The sequence below is a fragment of the Falco punctatus genome (assembly GCF_963210335.1).
Source record: "Falco punctatus genome assembly, chromosome: 6".
Lineage (NCBI taxonomy): Eukaryota > Metazoa > Chordata > Aves > Falconiformes > Falconidae > Falco > Falco punctatus.
Window position 1 is genome coordinate 27,999,118 of NC_137585.1, and position 21,698 is coordinate 28,020,815.

At 40.7% G+C, this 21,698-nt stretch overlaps 1 protein-coding gene and 1 long non-coding RNA gene across 12 annotated transcripts in view; one reads left to right on the forward strand and one right to left on the reverse strand.

The window, feature by feature from the left end:
* The window catches only part of LOC308065195, a 42,495-nt gene extending 22,790 nt beyond the window's left edge, over positions 1-19,705 (forward strand). The window contains exon 2 of the long non-coding RNA XR_013928706.1: positions 1,040-19,705. This is a non-coding gene — a long non-coding RNA (uncharacterized lncRNA). The remainder of the gene's footprint in view (positions 1-1,039) is intronic.
* Positions 1-21,698, reverse strand: part of DGKI (diacylglycerol kinase iota) — a 252,712-nt gene that overhangs the window by 168,566 nt on the left and 62,448 nt on the right. The gene's annotated exons all lie outside the window — the stretch shown is intronic.

The window sequence follows — 21,698 nt, forward strand, 5'->3', positions numbered from 1 at the left end:
GGAGGAAGAACTAAATCCTTAGCAGTTTAGCACAGCAAAGAAAAGAGTTATTTTTATTTTTAACATTCGTCTTGGAAATGTTTTCTTGTGTCTCAGATGCTAGCACATTACCTTAAATTGGGTTATTTTTGAAAGTAATTACTCCATCGGACCAGGATCCTCCATTGGCATAAGCTATTTACACAAGCTGAAATGTCATTATGACTCAAGAACTACATGGCCCCACACAAACTGTATAACAAACTATTCTGATTTTCTTCTTTTCTACAACTCAAATGTGTGCCTTGCAGTTTTGCACTGTAAGCTTCGGAGTTGTTTCAAATGTGGATTTTTAACCTATTTCCATGCCCCTCAATTGTTAAGTGCCCTCTTCTGTCTTTGTGTAGTCTCTCTTCCTTGAAAATGAAAAAAAAAATTGGAAATTCTCACTGTCTGTCTCCACATATTTTTTATTCCCCCTTATAAGCTCCATTTAGCAAACAAGGGTCTAACAGGGCTTAAAATAAAGTCTTCTGAGTGCGCAAAACAGTTGAAAAGGTGATGAAGATACATAGTCACTAATCAAGAGAAAAATACTTCCAGAAGTTTTAGACTGTGGATTAAAGGAAAACAAAAACAAAAAAAAAAGAAATATTGTATGTGACACCAGAATAATTTTTTACCAAATATTGATACAAGAACCAAATTCTCTTCCCAGATATGCAAATACCTAGGACTCAAGGAATGACCCAGAACAAAAGCAAGCTTTAAACCAATCCAAAATAACAATTTTTTTTCTATCAAAAGACTTCAAAAGCACACAGGACAGAAAAATTTCTCTTCTGAAAAGCAAGTTAGAGTTTTGAATTCCAAACACAATTTTACAGAAAGAAGAAAATCTAGGTAACAGAGCAGGGAAGGGAGTTCAGGCTTTGCCTGCATTGTTCTTGAGGGGGTGGGGGGAAGAGCCTACATTTACTTTTCATTAGAGTGACACTTGAAAAAGGCAGATAAAAATCAAAACTACCATTTACTAACCAAATTCTATTTTCTCTCTAAGGAAGGAAGCCCAGCAACTGAGATAAGACAAAGATTTTGTCCCCCACCTTTCTTACCCTGGACTGTATGAGATACAAGAACAGACAAAAACAATACAACTTGCCTTTTTCTTCTCATTCTGCACCACAAAGACCATACAGTTCAATGGCATATACTGCTGTGCTTAGGAAAAATAAAGTTAAGAAAATCTTGTTTTGAGCACCTGGGACAACAGGCTCCTAATTCCTAGCAGGGCTGGTGGCTGCTAGGCTGGATAAGCACCACCATACTGCAACCACCTACGCCTTTGTCCCCTTCATCCCACTGCTGACACTTTCTTCTATTTCCTCTGGCATGGTTTGCATACACTAGACTAAGTCCCAAGGGAGCAGCAGGCATGTGTCCACCCTTCAATTTCAAACAAACTGAAGGAGTTCAGCAGAGGGTGGAGAAAGAGGGAAATACTGCAGTAAATGAAAAGCAGATGAAGAAAATAGAAAGCAAGTGACAATTCCCCATCAGGCCTGTGTAGCCACCTGTTCGTGCAGGACCAATAAAAAAGGTTTTGGTTACTCATAACAAGTTTTAGGATCAAAGACTGGAGACTTAGGGATAATTTTTCATATCTTTACCCAAGCCAAAGAACTAAACAAGGAACGAGGGATCTGGGTGGAAAATGCAAACCGTAAGAAGTCACCTCCTTCCCCTCACATCACCAACTGTCTGGCAATTCAGAAATGAAGAAAAAAATACACCTGAAGTGACAACATTCCCTCTTCATTCAATGAGCAGAAAGCAGAAAATTTAAGGAACAACTTAAAATAAATTTCCAGAACCAGAAGAGAAACTGACTCAAGCCCTGCTCTAAGGCATTAACCTCAGAATACCCAGTGTGTTTACAAAACATGAATTCATACTCATTTAGTCCTGAATAAAACATGAGTCGTCTACAAAAAATACTTATGTTCAAAGCTTATTCTTGATAATCAACTTGAGTTACGCGGAACCATTTAAAAAAAAAAAAATCAGTCTCTCTGTACCAAACCTTACATTTCTGCCTGGAGGGGTGTTTCACATCAGATTAAGAAAACATTGCCCGTGTCATGCAAAGTTACAAATCTCACTGGAATCACATTGAGGGCCTACTGCCTTCAGCATGCAGCAGCCACCAACATGGTGCTGCAGGGAGGGTCCAAGGCACTTTCAATCTGGAGGGAGATTATTGCACTCCCTCCTGATCCCAAGGGACAGCTACCACAGGGTCACGCCTAAGTCCGAGTCTTGGGATTGGAAAGTTTCAGGGGGACACAGAGGCAGAAAAGTGCAGGTGGTACATCAGCTAGAGCAGTGGTCTTTGTGGCTGGAGAGAATGGAAATCTTCAGCACTCATTAGCAGCTCTGCTGGATCTAATTAAAGAGATGCTGTAACTGGAGTCTTTTTTTTTTTTTTTTTTTGAACTAATTTTAAAAATGCTCATTTTTCTCATGATCTGCCCTTTCAATAGTTTCTCTCTTTTTCATATAAATTCTGTTAAAATATACATATGGAGGTTTTCTTCTTCCCTGTTGACTCACCAGTTGTATACAAGCAGGCTAAAAAGAACAAAAACAAACCACACAACACAAAGCGCTGTCAAATGCACATAACAAACAAACAGCAGGGAGGAAGAAGGACTGTTTTTCTTCTAATTTATTTTTGGCTACAGTAATACTGGGTGCTGCTTTTGTCATGTCTGTACAGCTTCAGGAAAAGACACAGCAAGCTGCTGGTGCTCCTTCAGGGTCAGATAAACCCTCAGACACCATGACCTGGCAGGAGTCTTCCCACTTCAGCCCACGTAGATCTGGAAGAGATCTGGAAATTAACCTTATAATAGGATGTCACACTACTTGGACATTATTTTAATCTGTAAGAGATTTTAGGAGTATAAAAGGGACTTGTAATGCCACACTCTTAGCTCTTGTGTCATTGTATTATTTATTTGCTGGAGTCAAAATACTAATTTGAAATGAACTCACTGAACCAGACCACCATAGGACTGAAGGAAAATATTATCTGTTTACACACTGGTTTTATTACAAAAGAACAAAAGAAGCCTCAGAAGCTGGTGTTAATCAGTGAGCATTAAGATGTGAAGACAACTGACAGCACGGGAGATGAAAATCCTGTGCCACAAAAGTACCAGAGCAAAAGGTATCAACTGTACGAGCATCTTGTCCACTTTCACCCTGGAGCACCTCACCCTCCACCCAGAAGCAACACTTGTAGTGTGAGAAAGTAGGTCAATCGCCAAATTCAATCCAACTTTGACCTCACCTTTTCTTTGGGCTTTCAATAAGGGAGCCAAGTGTCTTCCTCCTCCCGCACAGAATAAAAATACATCCCCTAAGATTTGACCTGTGTGGGAACGCTGCCTCATTTTACAGTGACAACCAAACAGTCATTAAATCATGGCATCTTCAACTAGAACTAGCTCTTGCTGGATTAAAATCAGCAAAGGAAAGTGAACTGCTCATCATGCCTTGAACTCTCTCCAGTTACAGCGTTATTAAACAAAACAAAAAATCCATCTCTGAATTAAAACTAAGTAGCACTTATCTTGAAAACTTGTTTCATTACATCTGCCACACCAAAAGCACAGTAAGGCACAGAAATAAGCTTACCGTATTTTCCTCTCCACTTATTTTAATGCTGCATCATCTATTCTAAAAGACACACAGAGAAACCATTTCTTTAGATAGTAACCATCCAATGGATAAAATCACACCTTGACAACAAAATGACCATTTGCTATAACCAACAGGAGCAAAAAATATCCCGAGTGCTTTTTGCTGTTAACAGACACAATTGATGCTAGGCCAGGCTACGCTCTGCGAGCTCACTGCACACGTATAGCTCAGGAGAGATAAAACCTGACCTTTTCTTAGCATGGAAATCCAAACTACTTTAGAAATCTGATCCGATGAGATCATAATACGTATGTGAAAAACATCCAAGCACTGGATGACTAGGTTACTGATGGTTACTTTTTATATCACTTTCCCAGGACTCAAAAATTCACTGAATCACTCAGTGTTACGTTGATTTTAGTATTACATCTACTTTAAAAAGAGAAAGAAATTACGGCCCCCCACCCCCCAAACTCCATCCTGTATATCTCTCGAATAAATAAAGCCTTCACAAAATACTAATGGACAGTAAGGAGAGGTGGGGGAAGAAATATTTTAAATAGGGTGCTACTGAAATAGTGTCTTTGCCCTCCTTCTAGTGATATTCCTCAGCAGAGGTAACAGCACAGCGTGACCAAACCAACCTGTGTGCCTGCAGACCTGACCGACAGTGTAAGTGTCACCAAGGAAGAGGACGCCAACAAGGCTACACACACACATGCTCAGCATGCCACTGCATTAAACTGTTCCAGCTTCGTTCTCCCAGCTGCCTTTACCAGAGCAGGACAGAGCGAACACAGTGAAAAAGAGAAGAGCACATGAACAAATGTCACATTGCAAAAGGTAACTAAATCATGACATTTTAAAAGGGGCATGACCAATTTCTGCTCTACCTAGGACTAAAATGCACTTTTTAGTAGTGATTTTTGGCTGCTTTTAAGGTGAACATAATCAGTCACTGCTGTGATGGGGGAGGTACCCACAGAGAAACTCAACTGCTGGTACAGCCCGAGGAGCTGCAGACCATGACCATCACCAGCAGAAGTGCAGTGCTGTGTGTATAGCTGGCAAAGAGTTCATGCACCAGCACATCTACATCAGCAACAGGGCAGAGAGAGGTGATCCACCGCGTCCAAAATTTGCAAAAAGTACCAAACCAGCAAAGTTAATAGACCACAAGACCCATCCTTGCCAGCTGCCCTCGCAGCAGGTTGTCATGACAACTCCAAAGGCGATGTTGCTTCCCAACAGCCATGCTCAGGCTTTCAAGACATGAATTGATACTGAAAGGTTAAGAAAAGTTCTTACAGAGAAAAATCCCCTGGGGAGGCAATTGCAGCTACCCAGTAGGATCCTCGCAACTACAGGTGGGTAACTTCTGTAAAGCAAATACCACACTAAAGGTCTTCAATGGGTAAAGTGCTGGGCAGCAAAAGAGAAAAAAAAATATCTCTTATATGGAAAAGCAAAACAGACAAATAAAAAAAAGAAATTAAGTGAAATACTCTTGCCATCCTTTCACCCCAGTTTTTCTTCAGTACCTTCTCTGTTCCCTGAATCGGGATGCTCACTCCTCCCTAACACACAGGGATCATTAGCCTTGCTGAGAACAGGAGACCAGATCCTCAACTGGGAAACATGATGAAACTCTGGACTTCAGGTGATACAAAGCGGTGTTGTTTCACTGAGGCATTATCCACAAACTGGTTGTTCTTAACTGACTAACAGTAACATTTTAAATCAATTATTGAAAAGTAATACCAAGCAAGGACTGAGGAAAAAAAAAATAAATTTAAGCACTTTCAGGGAAAATTAATGAGAACAAGAAAAACTCTCCAATTCCCATTGCTGTGGAAGCACAGAAACAGGTAACTTCTACATACAGTGGGAGCTAATAAAACATTATAAACCACACCAAAAAAAAGCACAGAACACAAACACTTAGTTTACATGAGAAAATTGCTGTGCTTCAACTTAAATGACTTTTTAAACTACTTCAGTTTTACTAGTGCAAATCAGAATGTGGAAATTACTTCCCCTTAATAAGGCCTTATTGTGATTGAGGTCAAATCCACCGAGGGAGCACCTACAGAAGAGGTTATAGGTGCTCTGCAGCCATTCAGTTCACATTGGTACGTAAATCAGGTATAAACTTCCCACTTGGTAAAGCTCTAAGGAAAACGTAACAGCAAATTGTGTACAATAATAAAAATTACACAGTCTACTGTGCAATGAATACTAAGATTCTCACAGGTCCTTCAGAGCCTCCACCTATTTTGTTTTTTCTGATTGCTTTGGTTTTTAAGCCATCTGGTTGCAAAGAGCATTACTGAAACCACAGCCCATCCATAACGCAGCAACACTTGCCTGAATTTGCAGAGAAACCAATGTGGTAATTTTGGTAATAAAAGGGTCATGATTCAAATGCCAATGACATTTCTCAACACTGTTGACAATACACTGCTAATCAAAGCACATAAGAGGGATGAGGATAAATACCTGCACAGCCTGAGTAGGTTTTGGGTATGCTTTTAAAACAACATTGCTGGTAGCAGCAATACTGTAAGCTTCATTTTCTTGACAAGTCAAGATTCAACTTTCTAAAGTTGAGAAATGCTGCATTAACTGATGAAGACTGTAATTCCATCTGGGGGAACACGATAAATTTGAGCTTTGTTCTTGTGATCTAGCATGTCACCAGAAACCTTTGCTAGAAGTACAGAAGTACTACATGCAGATGAGAGTGCATTACTTCATCAATAAAATGTTTCAGGAGCTTTCCCAGAAGCAGCAACAGAAAAACAAAGAGCAATTGAAACTTGAGAGAAACTATTTGTTTTACCTTATGAGTTAATTTATAAAGCCAAAAGAGATGATTAACTAAAAGTAACAGTTTATTTGTAACTTCATTTTAGGCTCCTCAGTAACAAAAACACTTTTACAGCACTATAAATTGTGAAGTTTCATTTCTATGAAGTTGTTCATATTGTAGATTGTAAAAGGCATTAAAAAGCACAAGTAAACCAGCACTATGTAGATATGAACCAGAAGAAAGATCTTCCTCAGCCATAATTTATTCCCATAGAGCTCTGGATCTCAATCAGCTTTGATCAGAGCAGCCAATATTTTCAACAGAAGCTGAGGATTAGGATTTTTTTTTTTCTTTTAAAACAAATAAAAGTAATCTGCCATCATATCTCATCCAAATGATTGGAACCTAAATTTAGAGCAGTATCTTAACACGTGATCTGTACAAAAACTTGTTCTGGGATCATGTTCATTTTGGTGTGTCCATCTTCACTGGCTTGAAATTCAAATGAAAAGGGAAAGCACTAACAATTGTTTTCTGAGAGACTTCCAGGAAATATCTATGGGAAAAAGGGAGGAAACTTATTCAACACTGAGGTGCATACTGTCTCAATAACATTACCTTCTTCCGAAAGCTGCCTGAAAATTTACTTCCTATTGAGCTAATCACCCCTAATTTTACAGCTCACAAACCTCATCTCTCCCCATAATGTCATCTGACAGGGAAACACAAGAAAATGATGCCACAGCCTATACAGGAAGAACCAGACTAACTATAAACTTGCAGAAAAAGTAGGTTGCCCAGAAGTAAGAGATCTGTTGCAGGTGCCCTGAGCCTCTCCCTGCAATCCCCACATTTTGGAATTTCCTCTGTTGCACTGAAAACCAAGTGGCACGTCTGGTGCTAGTCCCCCCAGATGGAATATTTCCCCCCAGACACCTACACACCCCTAACTTTATTTTTTTTAAGAGCTGCCTGACGCTGATGTAAGTGCAAATACTCTTGCTGTGTTTGGTTCAGGTCCATATGTGATGTCCTACATTCAAGTTGCTCAAAGTGAAATTACATTACCTCCCTTCACCAACAAGGTTCAGAGAGGCAAAATATGACTTTATCAAGGTTGCAGTACAAGAGAAGGAATCAGATAGAAACAAAATTAAAGCCACTGCTGAATCCAAAGCAGTGTTCTCATTTTTCTATTTATAGGTGATATATCATGCAGGTATCTTGTCATATTTTAGGTTTAATTATCTACACTGCTCCTTTGGCAGTGGCAAGGGGCATTTATATATGTAGTCCTCATTATTCCAAGCACATTTTAATATTTCTAATTGGAGAGTTTTCCAAAGGCTTTGACAGAAACAAACGAAGTTCAGATGCAGAATAAACAGGAACAGCTTCTGTTCAAGTGGAGAGAGAGAGAGGACATTCGTTACATCAGAACAGGGATCTGACTCAGGTGTGGAAACAAACTGGTGATTTGTAAGGGGAAGCATGGGGATGTATAATGTTAAAAATTTTTGGTTGAACCAGGTTTCACCTGAGACAGTAGGAGCATTACCATCAACATTGATTGGATCAGTACTTCATCCTTTAACTTCAGAAACTGTTAAATTAAAACTCATTTCCTGTGCCACTAGTTACACCTTTTTAATGATATTCTTTACTTTGCCTTTTGTGTGTTCCATCTTTCCATGCACTGTTCATGGCACCGGGTATGTTATGAAGTATTTTATTAGTCTTTTATAGTTAATATACTGTAAATACTTAAAATATGAAATATCTATCAAGTCTGAATATTCACAACATTAGAATTATATTTAAATATTCATTTATAATATCATGTCCCTCATACTAAATGGCTACCAATATTGACCTACAGAAATAAAAGAAGTCTGCATAGTTACTGGCTTCCTTTGACACTAAACAATGCAAAAAAAATTAAGTCATTCAGACATAAATAAATCTTTCATCAGTAAATCCATGAGCATAATAATGAGTTAGAAAAATGTTTTGGATGATTTTGTTCATCTAGCAGCTGAAGTAGAACTAACACTTCCAATACCACTTCAGGGATTTATCTTGTCTAGCTATGACTTTCAAGTGATGATGGTCCCATCACTTCCCTTGGGAATCTAACCCTAGACTACCAGACCTCTGGGACAAATTCCTGACTGCTGTAAACTAGTCTAGTTCCATTGGCTTCAGGGTAACTATGCTGATTTTTCACCAGCTAATATATTGTTACAGTTTTACAGAGCAAAGTTAAATGTCATTTTTATAACTGTCCACCTCATTTAACACAGTATCTTTTGAAATATTTCAGCACTATAGGCTTCTATGTTTTAAATGCTTAAACAGGAGATAAAATGCTACTCAGTAAATAAAGGACTTTCAAGATTCAAAAGCCATTTCCCCATGTTTCCATGGAAATGGGGACCTTGCTCCTTAACCAAGATGACATTAATGATCAGGTGCCCAGAGTCACACAAAAGAGAGAAAGAGGACAGAAATTACCAACTACTCAACAGAGTGTCAATCTGGAGCACAGTCTCCCCAGTCAGGGGTAGGACTTGATACCCCTTTTGCAACTGCAAAGCTTCAGCAGAAACAGTTCTCACAGTGTTAGAACAGAGAAGGGTTGCTGCTTTATTTTTAATCTGGCTTGCTAAGTTTGCTAACTATAGAACTAAAACAAATAAAACAATGTCATCATCATCTGAGGGAGGAAGAGGAGGAGGAGGAGAAAGAAAGGTTGCTTTAATAAAAGCAACACTAGAAATGTGTTGCCACGCTCCAGCCCCCTCGCAATGTGTCTATATCTTGGTTTTATCTAGCCCTGCAACCCTTGGCTAAAATGCTGGGGACTGGAAAGGATCACTCTAGGGTGCTGTGTTTGAGATTATCACCATTACAGCATGAGTTAAAAACCAAAATCAAGGCTTTACTGAGCTAGGAAAGTATACTATAAATGAAAGACCCTGCTGTTAAGAGCTATTGGTCTAACAGCAAGAAATGACTCGTTCAGGTTCAATCTTTGCCACGGCCAATACGAGGGAAGCCAGGTTTCCCTGAGACCCTCATCACATGCCTCAGCCACTAGACAGCACTGCCTCTGGTGCTGTGCTGAAGACTTTCAACCTGGCAGATCTGAACTGCAGATGACTTAAGTCCTATCCCTTCCTTCGTTCACTTGTGACAAAGCACCCTGTCTCTCCATTTGTCCTAAACCTGCAACATCATCTTTTTCCACGGAGTTTTTAAAAGGATTCAAACGAAGAGTGTGCAAGATCAGTTTGCAGTGCCCACCCAAAGGAGAGGACCTGGGCAAAGAAACATGACCCACTACACAGGTGCTAAAGTGTCAAGGAAAAAAACTCCCATATTACAACCAGAGAAATCCTTCAGTGTGCCTTGACGTCCAAGAGAGGAAAAGAGCTCTACATAAGACAAACAAAACCTACATCACACACACAGCTGTACATTTGACAGAGAAGATATTTTCCACATTACCATTTTTCAGGACCTCAAAAAAGGATACCAAAACCCAGTATTTTCCGAGTTTTCCTACTCCTAAATAAGTATTTCTACTTTGGATCTTCCTGTTCAGTGCTGCCCAGAACATGGATCTCCTGAGGTATCACTGGGACCAAGCTCTCGGGAACTGCTGCTGAACTTTGTTAGTATTAATTCTGTGTTAAAAATCAAAGTGAAATTAAGACTGGATGTGTAAACAGGCTTGCCAACCAGAAGTCACATTGTGGAAAGGAAAATGAGACCTAATTTATTAGTACATTCTTCTAGGCATACAAATCCAGAGACTGTAAAAAGAAAAACATGTTCTCTTTCTCCTCCCAAATTTAGATCCATAAAAGAGTGGCTCCAAGTTAGTCTACAAAGCAGAGCAGCCTGGGGTCCTTCACACCATGACAAGCCATGAAGTCAAACGCTGAAGGTCTGGGGACAGTAGAAGGAATGGCAAAGGTGATTCTTTTGCATAGATTAGAGACTAGCAAACACTCAAGAGTTTTTAAGATTTGTTTGAACATGAAACTCTCAGTAGATTTCACTGTGATCCAGAAACAGAGAAAATGTATGCAAAAAAAATATAGAAATTTCCCAAATGCTGCTGTGATTCTACACATTAATCTGAAAACAATTACCATTTTTCAGAATACATATATTTACAGCACGTTGTATAAATAGCTGGAATTCAGAGGACAAGATTAATTTTCAGATTAATATGCATTATGTAGGCATTCGATACTGCCTGCAACAAAAATGTTATGGTGAAAAAATAAATTTTGGATTACTCATTTTACAGTTATGGTCTTTTCCTCCCTTTAATTTGAAATATGGTCAAGACAAAAACCTCCACAGAGGTCCAACCACCAATCTGATTCTGCATCAACCATCATGCAAGTGATCACCTTGAAGCCTAGTCACAATGACAGTAAACTAGCTACGTGACATTGAAATAAGACTTTCAAGACACTATAATGGAGTACTTCAGCAGAGGGAAGAAAAAGCCATTGATTTGTTTTAGACCATACTAATCAAAACCTGCAGTACTTTGCCAATTTGGACTCCAAAACTCAGCTTTATAGAGAGACCGGGACTAGAAATAACTTCATGTTTTGGGTAAAGTGAAGACACAAAATGTAAACACTGAACACGATCTGTGATATTGATTACAGTAAATGTATGAATCATGGTACTGTATCTACACATCAATATATTTTAGACTGGAATTGCCTTTGAAGTGAATATACCTGTAAATCAATTAAAATGTAACCAGCTGAGTGTAACAACGATCAACTTACTTGGTTTTTGTCACATCCAGTATTTCAGCATCCTCCAGCATTTATTGATCTTTCTAATAGTGCCACCATGATAGAGAAACAATACTAGTTTGACTTTTAGAAATTAAAATGGAAAAAAAAATAGTGGTAGCTTGTTGAACTCCCTACAACTGAAGAGCACAGAAGGAAATCAAAGCTAGACTCTCAGACCATTACCTGAAGCCAGAAGAACCGCATGTTCTTTTCCACATCTATTGCTGCTTGTTAGTAACAGAATGCTGTGCTAACCTACCAACTTAAAGAAAGCTGATAGGTCGTGTTTGCACCTTCTCAAAGCACCACTTAAAGGGAACAAATGGAGAAATTTCACTGAAGCAGGCAAGACCAAACATAATGTGAAAAGAGATGAAGAGTGGGTGTAAAAACAATTTTGCCTTTCCTGTTCTTTAATATTTTTCTCCCCTGTGGTTCTCTAAGTATTAATTTTAGCCGAGGCTTGGGGCTCTATTCCAGTACAGGGTATCCCAGAGAGGATTTTAAAACCACATACAGGTAACAAAACAAAAAAAAAATTACCATATCAGTTTACTTTAAAAAACAACTAAAAGTAAAGCGAACATTAGTCTAGAATAGTATACAGCTTTTGGGGCAAAAATCAGAAACATGTAGTCCACTATGGTTATCAGTTCGCAGTTATGAATGTTGAGGGGTAATGCAATAAAACAGACCAAGCTGCCAGTGATACTCTTGTCAGTTGTGTCTGGAAGACAGGATTTGAGCTACCAGAGCAAGAGTCCCAATAGCAAAGCAGTAAAGACATTTTTCAAAGTTAAGTTACTCTTCTTTGCATCCAAACTTAGTTTAGCTCACTGTTTTTGAAAGCCACTGGACAAACACCTCAATAATTCAGTTTAAGTCTACGCTGCAGCATGCTGTTCCCTATCAAGATGCCAGAGCTTGCTCTAGTGCTAGAGGATGTACAGACATGTGAGCGTGATGCTCCGGCTGGCACAACCTATGCTGCCAGGAAGCCCAGAGCTGCTCTGCAGTAACACAGGTGTGCTGCACCCCGTACCAGCCGCTCACGCTTCTGCATCGCACCATGCCACGTAGCATACGTGTATGCCACATTGCATCTACCCACTGCATAATCGCAGCACAGCCAGCAGAAACAGGCAGTCCATTTACTGCCTTATTCCCCGAAGAGACACGTCCTAGCTGTTAAGGCAGCTCTCTTGAAAGGGTGCAGAAGGCACCTCCCTCCCGGCCCAAGCTCACTTCAAGTGCCTCTAGTGGGAGAGCAGGGCTGGTAATCAGGAACAGAAATAGGATGCTACAGCACTGGGCAGGCTCAAAAGTGACCAATTCTGGTTGCTGCTATCTGTGCCACCATTGTAAAATGGCTGGAAAAAAATATTTCAGAATATCTAACTTCAATGACACAACTGTAATGTAAAAAAGATAAAATCAAATCAGGACACTTCAAACAGCCACTCTGACATCAAACTCAGATGCTCATAGGCCAGACAAAGCTCCGCAGTCTAAGGCCCTGGTTTTAGTTGTGTATGGGCTACGCTATCCTTTAAACACACATGCTGAATTTTCTTATGACAGGTTGTTGCCTCGGGATGATGAGGTTTTTTCAATTGTGCCAAAAACACTTTAGCTGTAATCCAAAACAAAACCAGAAGAAAACACATTATTTATTTGACTTTTAAAATATTTAGGAGCCTTTTCTTTGATCTATTTTTTGCAGCAGTAACTTAAATTTGGCAGAAGACGAAGGACTGTGACAGACAAGCACTTTCTGTTGTCCTTACGAAAATCCACTTAAACTTGCCCAAGGGAAGCAAAGTTTTTGAAATTTCATACACATCTTATGCCTTCTAGAGTCTTCTCTGAATTCAAGAGCTGAACTGCCCAAAGACCTGCACTGAGGTTGAATGGGACTTTCCTTACATTTGCCAGCCTGGGCTGCAAAATCCAGGTCTGGATGAAATGAAATCAAGGAGCCTGCACTCTGCTGCCCGTAATCCTAGCCTCATCCAAACAGACTGAAAGACAAAGAGCTTTTATGAAGACACGATGAGATAGCAGCTCACATGTGAGAATCGACTTGGACACACCAAGAACTAAAGCCAGGCAGGAGAGGAGGAAAAAGCTAGGACTGGGATTTAAATGGGGCACTGGGGAGGAGGATTATAGGTAATGGAGATAAGGAAATCAGAAACACTTGGTAAGGCTGCTTGTCCAAGGCAGATGCTCAATGTTCTTGTATTCCCAATTCATGAATGCGGCCAGCACAGCATCCAGGATCAGACAGGGCCACTATACAGTGTTCAAGAAACACTGGCCACTTATGCTGTGGTGGAGATAAGCAAGAAAACAAAACCAAAAGGCCATCAGTAATTCTTCCTTCATTGCATGGCCTGAATAATATCATGACAAACAATAAGGAGAAAACAAAATATTGAATAGCTTCTCAAACAGCAGTGGATGCCTGTGCACAGAGGGAAGCAGGAATTCTGTGGAAAAACAGCATGCAACTGTGTAATTGCAGAGTGAATCATAATGCACATGCAAAAGCAGGTGAGAAAATTAACGTCCTGGTATTTCCTAACTTTTGCATGTTTGATTTTGCAGTCCTGATAGCACTCTTTTTCCACAGGGCATGGATGTGTGTCCAGTATATAAACAAATACTTGAGGCTGTAATTCAGCATCGTGCTCCCCAAATGGAATGCTTGCACCCTGCTGAACCACTTCCTTGCAGGTGCAGCCATCAGCTGGTGCACTCACACCACAGCAAGGACAGTAGTCACCTGGAGTACTGCTACTGGGGAGAGCGCCCAAAACTCAAACCAGCTTTATCCTCGCTCTGTAGAAATATCCTGAAATAGCATTATAAAAAAGATCAATTTCTACAACTGAAGGATTGACCAGAAGAGCAATAAATACAGTCTGAACAGTAGATACAGCAAAAATATCCTTTAAAATAAGATTGCAGCTACTGAACAAAGGCTAGCAACTCACACACAACTTGCAGTAACTCACGAGAAGTGAGCGCAGAGGAGAAGTCAGTCCCTAAGGGAATAGGTTCCAACATGAAGCTGTCAAAGTGTTATTGCGGCATCCCTGAGGCGGGTGGAGGAAGAATAAAAAAGAAAAATCTCAATAGTGTCTCCTTCTAAGGGACTTAAATTGGCTGCAGTCACCTAATCCAGCTCACAGGCCACACTCCAGTTCATGCAAGTTCTCCACCTTCCTCCCATGACTCCTGCCTGCCCATAGAACATGTGATAATGAATAATTGGATTCTGCTAGTATGGGTTTTGCCACTTGAAGCACTATATGAGCAGTTCAGAGGCTGTTGATACGCATTGTTTCCTCCTCTTGCAGAGATATGCTTTTGGTTTAAGATATTCCACCTCAAAGCCAACGCAGTGACTCGAGGATTCCAGGGGATGACTGTTCTGTATTCACGTCCAGAAAAGAGAGGAGAAAGGTCACATTTTACATTTGGATTACCTACTGAAAAGCTTGCCATTCTTCCATTCATTTGATATTACATGTTATTAAATAAATCAGTGAACAATACATTTATTACACAGCAAGCTTTGCAGTTTTCACCTCCTCTGCCCGTGCACTGAATGCATGTGGAGGAGCAGGTGGAATAGAAAACAGACATCAAAAAACATAACATAGCTACATAGGAATAGCTACATTTCTGCTCCCACTCCTGGCTTCTCATCTCTGATCTTCCTCAGGTAGCACGTCTTATCCCCATCTTTCTCAATGACATTCCATTCTCAAACCAAGTCTCGGTTTGCACATCACTCAACAACCTCTATTTTTCCAGTTCAGCTGGGATTAGCTAGCAGTCTCTCCTTTGCAGAAACTGAGCTATGGACTACATCAAAACAGGGCATCAGATAAGATCAGTCCTAGAAACAAAGCAGAGCAGAGCAAAAAGTACTGGGAGAGGGGAAAGGAAATGACACACAACAAAATGTCTTGCTAGCACAATCTCTTTACACTGCCATAGGTGGATGTGCTTTATTATCTAGATAATATGGGTGCCTGTTGGCCCTCCTCCCTGTGCTTTAAAGCCTGTCTTTTATCCACCCATAATGCTGTCAAAATCACCCTGTGAAACTCAGCAGCAGGTCAAAGTAGATCACTAAAATAGATACACATCTTGGGCTTTAGGTGTATCATGGATCCATTTCCTCCTTCCAATAAACATGCACTTTATGGCAATCATCTTATTACCTTAACACATACATACAGCAATACGTGCAACAGCCCAGCCAAGAGTCCATTTTAATAGAACACAGTCTGTTCTAAATAAATACATATATTTTGCTCAGAACATTCCCAACTAGGTTTTCTATATCTCACAGCATGAAACCAAGAGTTCACCAAAGCTAATCAGCCCTCCATAGTATAATAATAAATACAATGAGCAACAGGCTAAGGAATGACAAAATATGCTCAGCAGAAATAAGAGTGTCTCTGTGCTACCAGTCAGTTTTGTCTGAGTTATCTTAGGAAAAATATATTTTTCCCTTTGCTGCAGGAGTTACCAATTCACAATGGGGCATCAATTCTGATGCAGCAGTTTGGCTAGGTGTCCCCAGAAATGCATCTCCGATGCTGGTCCACGTAGACTGCTCCAGAGGAAACACAGAACAGCAACAACAGTGGATCTGATTCTTTGGGATGGCCCTGTTACAGGTAGAAAAGTCCCAGCACAACCAGAAAATTCCCATGTCAGTTCCATCCACTAGCCAATGTATGTCTTTATTGCTGAGATTTCCTTTCCTTCAGCATTAATTCAACCTGCTGCTGTTAACTGCTTTTGGCTACTGCCCTCAGTTATATTTATTTATACAACCACTGCCTACCCCTAACAATTCATGCTGACGATTGAACTCAATATACACGTGAATCCAGCAGTCAGTGTTAAAAAAATACTTTCCAGCAATACTTAATCTACTACCAGTTGCTTTCAGTGGGGCAAGTGTGGCTCTATTATAGTACAGCCCGAGTGAACAATTTGGTTAATTGAAAATAAAAGGCACTATTTTGAAAAAAGTGTACAGTACAGTTTTCAAAAATGCCTAATGACTTCAAATCTAAAAATAGATTAGGAATCCAGTGCAATCACCACAATTTGGGAGTCAGACCTAGCATTAGACCTTCAGATTGTGGCCAGAGGCAAAAGACAACAGTCAAAGAGAGCACAAACCAAGACGAAGGGAGTCAACAGGGACATACAGGGTGGGAGAGGAGAACAGGCTGTATCACAGGCTCGAGCCCGGCAGTGACCAGCCAGCAGTCTGACCTCACATCCATTATATGCCCATGTCCTGGAGATCCCACTCTGGGGACAACACAGAAGAGTTCTTAACAGCTCCCAGCACCTCCAGGAACTGCTGCAGAGTGTGCCAGGGAGATGCCAGCTCCTCATCCGTGCCAAGACAGTGCAGGGGGAGACAAGGTTTTAACAAAATGAGGCCTCTTAAGTCACCTAGGTTTTTAGTTTTTAACCTATTACCTGTGTCCACCCAGGAAAGCTCCATTCATCTAAAAGTCACAGAAGAACGCACCTCCTGTGTGAAGCACTGGCTTTGGATTTAAAGCGTTTCATTTAAGCCTGACCCTCATCAGCTAAAGCTACACTAAGTACTGTCAGTAGAAATATTAGCATCCAGATTAATACTGTGAGTTTTAAACTCAGAAGTAGCTGTGCCTAAAGCACTCAAGTGCTACAACCTCCTCTTCTCAGCATGACCTTACTTTGCCAAACAACTTGTCTCCTTAATCATTTCTACCTCTCTTTTCTTTGGAGCTTCCAGAAAAAAAATTTAAAAAAACTCAAAAAATCCCTAATATAAAGCACCTCCTACTGTATTTAGAAAAGAACAGCAAAGAACACAAGTATTTACAATGCTAATGTGAATAAGAGAGAAAATAGAAGAGCTACTTTGGCATGTAAGACCTGTTGGAGTTCTATAGCTGGTCCCCTTGGGTTATTTCAGACAAAATTAATTCCATACAGGTTTAGTAGAAGGGGAAAGAGATTCCCACTGAAGAGACCTGGCATAAAAAGAAAATCTTGATTTTCCACTTTGAGCTCTAATGAACTTTTCACAGACAAAAGAGTACCAAATACAGAGTTCACATAAGAGGTCTGAACTGCCTTTTACTCCCCCAAAACAAGTTCTTATCTTTGTGAACAGACACATACATGGAGTATCTGGCCTGTCAAGTTGATTTAAACATAGACTCTATTGTCAATAATGCATTTAATTTCATTCTTGACATGGAAGAACAAATCACATACAGAAGTGCTTTATAAAGCATGATTTAGCTTCCTTATAGGCCTCTTTACCAGTGGTCCCTCCAAAAATACAAGCGATTTGAACATTTCTCTTATTTTTCATTACTTTTCTCTCCTTGTTATTCACCAGAGAGATTAGATTCTGTATCCTCATTCATCCTCAACCATTATCCTCTTCCCTTTTAAGTCCCCTCTGAAGACCTACTTCTCCTATGGTACTTGTAGAAAAGTAGGTAAGCACAGCTTTCGTTCTCTTTACCTAGTTATCATGTGGGCCAAGAGTCAAAGCAGGGGAAACAGGGAGCTGAAGCATAAACAGTGCTGGAAAAAGGGGAACTAAGTAGTTTAACAAAATTAAATCAAACAAGGCAATAGCTACTGACCCATATGCCTACCACACGCAGCCATCGCTAACAAACCACACTGCTTGTACTACCTTTCATCCCTCCCAGACCTTTCAAATTCAAAACAATGATTACTTTTCCCAGTTGGCTGGTACAGAGTTAGGAATAAATCGCTTTTGTGAAAAGATTTATATATATATTTTAAAATACCTAACCAGAAAGATTGGAAGCAAGGAAGTATATTGCTTTTTTAAGTGCAGAACTTTCTGTCCAAGTATCTATTTTCTCTCAGTTTGACTCATTACCTTACAACACATAATGTGCTGGGAGACTGCTTTATACACCAGGTACACCTCACAAGGGTTCTAAAAATGAGCAGCCACAAGGGCAGGTCCTTGTGTGAATATACAGGCTTTAAAGAGAAAAGAGGGAACCCCATGTAATCAACCTTTTTTGTGATTTTTCCAGCTTGTTCATTTTAGGCAAATCAGAATATTCTTGTTACTTGTAGTACACTAATGACTAACAAATCCCACTCAGCTGGCACCCCCACTGTGAAGAAACGAATTACACTCCTCCAAAACTTTATTTTCCTGTATCTTAGATGAGAGTGATATTTAACAAGATCTACAAGCTTTCTTTTTCTAGGCTGAGGTAGCGAGGAGGAAAACATCTCTCCAGCCAGCTAAAATATTAAGGCACGCAATCCCCAAGCCCTTGCTACTAGAGCAGAGGCGAGAGGTGCCAAACAGACGTATGCAATACACAAGAGCAGGCAAGGGACATTGATTGCTCCTTGGCCATTCCTCAACTGCTCCCGGAGCAGGATGGAGACAGCTCTGTGTACCACCAGCCTCCGCCGACCCAATGCTCCTATTTCCACACCACACGTTATTCACACCTCTAAAGGCCCGTCCTGAGCAAGGGTCACACCACGCTAAGGGGGGGACATTCCAAGTCCAACAATCCAAGGTCTGTGCAGAGGGTGAGAAGCCACTCGCTCCAGGTTAGCAAGGTCAGCCCCAGAGCCCATAGGCAGTGGGGATGGCAGTCTTCCCCCAGTATGCCAGTTCCAGGGAAGATTGTTTTCCCTAGCCAAAGACAGCCCTCAGAAGACCAGCACAAGGGTGCAGAAGATCTTGAAATGAACAGGGAATTAGAGACAACATAATCTGACCCCATGTACCTTAGTTTTGGTACTTTATACACAGCTAAGAAGGAATTCCATGCTTCAGATATCATTTCTCCTCTCTCCACGTTTCTTCTAGTAAGTCCCATTTTCCCTACATTTTGGGGGTTTGAAGTTGGTTTGGGGGGGGGGGGGGGGTGTGGTATTTGCTTGCTTTTTGGTGGTTGAGGTTGTTTGGGGCTTTTTTGGGTGTGGGGATTTTTTGTTTGGGGCGGGGGGGGTCCTTTTTTTTTTTTTAGTTTTGGGATGGGTTAGGGGAGAGGGTGTTACAGTTTTCCTATCCTTACAAATTGCTTTGCAAGGGCAAAGTGAAACATTTTCTTCTTTCTAGTTTGCAAGACAATGAGATTCTTGAGATTAGAGGCAGACAGACTAAGGTACCTGAAAAATCACGTGACCCTCTCAAAACTTATCTTTTCCTCTGGGAGCCATATACATCTTGCCATAGCACTGCAGGCACCACCTTGACTTCTCCTTCAACTCCAGCTACAGTCAGGGAAGATGCTCAAAAGTAAAAAAAAAAAAGAAAGGACGGAAAAAACCAAAAGACTTCTGAACTGGAAACTGTAGCAAAGAGATGGGGCTTACAACAAGCCAATGTTTTCTTTCTTTAAACCACATTACACTTCCTTAATGTAACAGCCAAACCTCAGAGGACTGGTGGAGGGCACTGTGTACGCATATACAGGAACTGGAAAATACTTTTCATTGTTTTTCCTGGAAACTATGTGCAAGCTTCTGTAGAGAATCTCTTTTTTGCATGGATCTCTAAGATAGATGCCACATGCCGAAGGACAAGTGGATATAAATTGAGCTCACTGAAGTCAGTAATACTGCCTTGCAAAAAGCCTTCAGTACATTTTTGACCAAGAAGCAACTGCTGAACTCCTCACAAGTCAGGTTTTCAGCTGGCATAACCTGCAACAGAGCAACATCGTGTGCAGTGGCCTGCACCATTCTGTACCACTCTGCAATAAAGACTAGAGCATCAGGAATATGGGGGCAGGGGACGACAGGACACGACACGACACAACACAGCTTCTATTCCTGCTCTCTTGCTTTGCTAGCACAACAGAGATCTGACATGTAACCATTTCCCTGCCTGGCAGCTCAGCAAAGTTCCTTCTTTCAAACTGATTTTTATGAAGCTTGAGGCATTTTCTGAGCATGGGCTACGTGCCTTCAACAGCAAAACTAGAAGCATGTGGGTTACATGGAGTATTTCAAGCTTGGTGAACTTTCTCTGCAGTTCCTAACTGGTTTTAGGCCATTACATCACACACAAGCACAGCTAAAATGTCAACTTTCAGCACAAACTGAAACACTGAGACACAGCAGGAGCCATCCGTAAAAAAACCAGGCTCCAGAACAGAAGCTTGAAGCAGAAACAGATTCATGTGTTTTGATGCAGAGTTGTGTAATGTGTATACATTTTTAGATAACTGGCCCCACATTAAGAAATACGGGCTCCCTACATAACATTTTATGGAGAGGAAAGGAATTATGCTACTTGGAAGAACCTATCAACTAAGCTGGCTAGTAGGGAAATATTAGGAGAGCATGGCAAGAGTGGTCTTCATTTCAGCTCAAAATTCACACACACTCCTGATGCCTCTGTGGCAGCAAGGGCCTCCATGCCTGTACCACCTCGTGTGGGTGGATGTCAGCCCTCTCAGCACACTGAGCCACTCTGAACCAGCAGAACCCAGAAATCCTGCCAGCGGGGCTCTCTGGATCAGTCTTAGTATCATGTCAACATGGTCAGCTGGTTTTCAAGGCTCAAGCTCACAGCCAGAACCAGCTCAGGGCCAAGGATACATTAACCTCACTTGTGCCTACTGTAGACAAACCCTAAGACTAAAAAGAACAATCTTACAGAGACAGACCAAATACTTATCTAAGCCAGCAGCTTTTGCCCACAGCCAATTGGTAATGGATGCTAATAGAGCACAAGAACACGGCAAGCACAAAGGTATATTGCCTTCCACATCTCCATCTTACCCTTAGCAAAGCAAAACTTTGGTCTCCTTGAGATGGGCTACAGCAAACCCTCCCACTTCATACTCACCAATGGATTTTTACAGTGTTCATTTATTTGGTCTTTTAATACAGGTATCTTTGTCTTTATGACATTGTGTAGTAACGAGATCCACCACACAGCATTGTACTGTGAGCAAAAATAATTTCTGTTCTTTTAAACCTGTTTGACAAGTTTATTTGATGCTTTCTGGCTCTCACATCATAGGAAAGCCTAAATTAGTGTTCCCTACCTGCCTTCTGCTTGCTCCTCATGCCATTCAAGCTGGTAAAACCTTTTCTACCCAGTCTTTTCTCATCCATAAACCGTTCCATTTCACTGATCAAATTATTGTTGCTCTATTTGCCTCCTCTGACTTCTATTTGCTTTTCTGAGCAGTAAGCAGAAATCTTCACAGAGTTACCTACAGTGACTACTAAATCTTTCTCCAAATGGGTAATAACTAATGCACAAGTCAATCCTTGCCAGAGTTAACTGCAAAGTA